Source organism: Sturnus vulgaris, chromosome 2 (assembly GCF_052056855.1).
Source record: "Sturnus vulgaris isolate bStuVul1 chromosome 2, bStuVul1.hap1, whole genome shotgun sequence".
Classification (NCBI taxonomy): Eukaryota; Metazoa; Chordata; class Aves; order Passeriformes; family Sturnidae; genus Sturnus; species Sturnus vulgaris.
Genome location: NC_142244.1, coordinates 56,328,312 through 56,333,129, shown reverse-complemented (window position 1 = coordinate 56,333,129; position 4,818 = coordinate 56,328,312).

Genomic DNA, 4,818 nt, shown 5'->3' with positions numbered 1-4,818 from the left:
GGAGGCAAAAAAAAAAAAAAAAATTAAAAAAAAAATCCCCCAAAACAAGCCACCAATAGATTTCTTTCACTAAGTCTTTTATTTTGGAGAGGAAAAAAATTATTTATTCAGCAGAGAGTGATAAGTACTTGGTTTATTCTTCGTGCAATTCCCCTTCCTACCCCTTTTCCCTTCAATGCATCTGACAGAGCTCTTTGCAAGCTGCCAGATGTAGCACCTTAGCTGTTGGCTCCTTTATGTCTTGGTCACCCTGGCAGAGGTCTCTTTGTTAGGTGGTTACCTGCTAGGTCACCTTCCCATCAGCAGGTGACCATCAGGTGTAATTATAGGTATGGATAATCTGCTGGAAAGCCCTTGTTTCTGCACAAGGAAAAGTGGGTTTGAGGGAGAGCACCGCGGCAGGAGGAGTGACAGCATTAATAAAGATTGATGTGTATTTTGAGGCCGTTCAGGAAGGCCCCACAAGAAAGAAAAGGTTACCTGCTGCATTAGTCATTGGCAGGGAGCTGGCAAAGTGCCTGCTCCAGCTCAGAAGGAACAATTCTGCATTCAGCTGCCAGGTTTGCACAGTTCATCACCAATATAACTCCCACTGCTACACGTTTTGCATTTAAAAAATGGGTCCACACCAGGTCACCCAAGGTAAAGAAAATGATGGTGTTTGATGGGTGGCTTTGCATGCTGCTGGGTCAGCACGAGCACAAACACAGCCACAGGCTGGATCTTACACTCTCTGTGCTTTTCCCTGCAGCAAGGTCCAATATGCTGGGGAAAGCCCGGACCTCATGCTGGTGTGGCTGCCTGATGGCTGTAGCCTTGCAGAGTGAAAACTCTGGTGGGGGAAGTCTGACAGCAAAGCAGAAGGTGAGACTGTGGCCTTTATCCATGGCACTGAATCAGGGGTTTATTTGAGCACATAGACAAGGAAGTCATGCACTCTGCACAGGCAATGAAGGGAGCAGGGAGACACTTCTGGAAGACTCTGGTGCTCTCCACTCATACAGGAAGAGACTGGGACACACCATCCAAATGGCCAAACTGGACAGCTGGGCTTTCTGTGCTCCTAGTTCTTCTTTGCTTCAGTGTAATAAAGCTTCTTCTTCCAGCTGTTTTTCCAGTGGTTATTCCTAGGCCAGTGCCTGGCATTAGACATCAGCAAGGATTTCAGTTATGTCCAATATCACTGCCTGCTTTTGGGATGCTTTTTCTCACCCTCCATGAAGCTCTAAGGCAAGTGTGCGTTGCTTGTGTCTGCTGAGGTGATGCCACAGGGTCACACATCCTAACCCAGGCCATTCCAGTTTGTGTGCTGCTGTCCTTGTGACTGCTGAGGTCCTGTTGTTCTGAACAAAGAGCTCTAATGCTGCCACCGAAGGCACAAGCCCAGAGCACACCCTCCTCAAACACAGCCCCACCTCAGACCAGGAGGGACTTGTACATCCCCACATAATACACATGTGGGGTTTTTTCACCAGGTGCCTTTTTGGAAGGGGTTGCACCTCACCATGAATTTTTCTGGGTATGTAATTGTTGGCACTGAGAGGGAAAGGGCCGTGTAGAGATGCTGTCTCCTTTCCAGTTTGTGTTCATGTTCATTTTATTTTCACCTTCCATATAGGGTGAGCACTTTTGCCACAGGGCCTTCTCCTAATTTGATGACTCAGAAGTCAAAATCAACATAGAAATAGTCCCCCATCTCCGACATAATTTTTTCGTTTCAAATTGGAAGAGCCTGACTGTTTTTGTAAATGCTGAATGCAATCACGAATGTTGTATTTTCTTGTATAAATTATCCTTGTGTATTGAAATATAAACAGCCAGTGGGAAAGAAATTCAGTGTACATTTCTTTCACTGTTCAAGGCAAAAAATGTGTACTTATCTGCTGAGAAATACTCTGCTTGTGCAGTGGAAACCAATCATCAATACTAACTTGCCAGCATTTTAATGATCACCTGTGGGAATCCAGGAAATTATAACATTCAATCATCACAAGAAGATCATAGAAAAAAATAGCAGGGACCTGTGGCAAGTGTAGCCAGTGTTGACTGTGACATCTAGTAGTACCATTAAATTCCTTTGATTCTGGTGTTTTTGAAGAAGAATTTTAAGGCAGCCTTAGGAAGATACTGGGACTAGAAGTGCTATTGATGCAGTGAGTCCCTGTGTGCCTAGCCCGAAGTCCCCTGGGCTCTGAGAGCCACGAGGTGACCATCTCCATCCTCTGGGATGGTCTGGAAGCTGCAGAGCTTGGTGCTGAGCAGAAGCTGTGAAATGCTTCTGCCTGTTAACACACATAAGATCAGACCAGGTACTTTCCTCTCATGTGCTTCACTGAGAAAATGTTTTGTGTGGCCATCACCATTAATAACAGTGCCAGGTGAAACCTGCTGCTGTGGATGTTTCAGTTCCTTGGCTTGTTCCCACAGGTCTTGGGGAAGGGACGTTTATGTGCTGGTCTCCGTGGCAGTTTACTTAAGAGGTAAGGCAGAAAATGAGAAAATATCAGACTGCTTCACACTTTCCTTTACTCAGGATAATTTATCACAATGTAATCGAGGCCTAAGGAATAGAGAGACAAAAGACAAAGTGTGCTGGATAACCTCCATGGAGAGTAACTTTAATAAAAGTCTAGTAAGGAATAACTGCTCATGTTGCAGCTTTCACTCAGTCAGGTTATTCAGAGGGTCTCTTTTTCTACTTTAAATATTTATCACACAATAATAGGGTGAGATTTGCCTTGGTTTTGTAGGAAACATTACAAGACACAAAGGAAGCAGCTTTGGCTGGGGATACCTGTGAACCTCCAGCCTCAGATGCCAGAGCATAATCCTGGGAAAGTAACAAAAGGTGTTCTCTGAGTTCATAGCCATTGTCCATCCAAAGCATGGTAATGAGCCAGATGTCCTCACCTTATTTGCTTGTATCATTGAGTCTTCAATTACTCTGAAATCCAATCAAAATTGGCAACTAGATTTGCAAGATATGAGAGGGAACAACCAGACAGCAGAACCCAGGCCAACGAATGCACATGGTGTGTGTCTATAGAAAGCCAGGCTAAACCAAAACTCCAGTGTTTGAAAAGTTACTAACGGAATTACTTCCTTAGGAATGGTTGCTGGTTTCCTATAGAAAAAGAAACCAAACCAACAAAAAAAATTTATTTAATTTTTTTGGATGGCATTCTTCAGAGATTGTCTCCCACTGCTAGTTCAGGAGGTAAACCTGTGTATTGTTCTGTGTACAGAAAATTTTCCGTTAAATAATAAATACATTTCTTTAATAATTCGAGTCCTCTGTTCCCCTGCTTATCCACCAAAGTAACAAATAGCCCAAATTAATGTGAGCAAAATTTGCCCATAAGCCCAGAATATTAACTGGGAAATTCCAGTACTCTTGAAACTTGCAGTAAGAGAAAGTGGAATTACTAAAAATATAAAAGCCAAAGCCCCTATTGAAGTCCATGTAGTCTTTGTTTATGCCACTACAGAGTGTGCTAGACAAATGTGTAGGTTTACAAAACCCTTTGGGAATCCCTGAAAAATGAAGTAGGAGATAAAAAGATTACCTCCTCACACAAGGGCATAATAAAGCTACTGAACATTTCTGTCTTAATTGTGCTTTGTGCTAGAGTGTAAGGGAAAGTTACCACAGCTGAATAAAATGCTGAACTCCCCTAGCAGCAAAATGCCTCCTTTAATATAACAGCAGGAATATAAACCTCTCACTTATAAGATATATGAAGGAAAAAAAAGCCTATAAAGTTACTATTCTTGAAATACGATAATCTAAATCAGCAGTTAATTTACACTTCCTCATATCAGAGTTAATATTCCCATTGCATACAGACAGAATAAAAAATGCTGTTCCATTGACAAAAGAAGATAACATTGTGTGTTTTCATTTTTTAAATTTCATTTTGTCACTCATGAAATATGTCTTTTGCAACCTTTCAGTGCATTTGTCCTCCTCAGCTGGAGGATAGTGAACCATAATTAACACCAAATCTGTTCAACAGAACTGAAAATTCTAACCCTCCAAAAGGGAGGAGCACAATCCCTACTTGCAGCTTTAACTCATGGAAAAAAGAACCATGTGTTTGCTGTAGAGTAATTATGGTGAATGATAAGGAGCAAAAGCAGGAATACCACAGAACAGCTGAGTGACCACAAATGAGCTAGGATGGAGTTCAGTGCAGTATCCACATGTGTGGAGTGAGGAGTCTTCACTGCAGCTGTCTGAATATGTGATTTCTGGGAAAAAAAGAGAGAGGGGGGAAAAAAAGCTTGCTGTGCAGCTGAGATGAGAAATAGGATTTTGTTCATTCTCACTAATGGATCAACTGAGAGTCAAATAGAGGTGTCTACCCAGGAATTCCCATGAGGGTCTGCAGAGGCATGGTCTGATGTGGTTCCCTAAGTGCATCCCACCTGGCCCACATAGAAGGATGTAGGTCCTGTCTTGCTAGCCCTGGACAGAGGGGTAATTGAGGGCACCTCAAGCAGTTCCAGAATTCAGTATTTGTATTTGCCTGAACGGTTCCTGCTCTGGCTCTGTCTGCACTGTGATGTGGGGCTGGATAACTGCAGCATGTGTAAATGCCCAAATTGCTGACAACCTTGCTTAGTTATCTGCAGGATGGATTCTAAAGTCATGCCTGTGATCTGTGCAGGCAGGAAAGACAGGAGCTGGTTAAGTTTGTGTTTCTTTCCTCTGTAGGGCTGTGTTGGGGGTGGGAGGTGGAGTGTGCTGTCTCTAACACAAGGGAGAAACATCTCTCCTTTCTACGCATCTGGACGTGTATATTTAGGTAATGCATT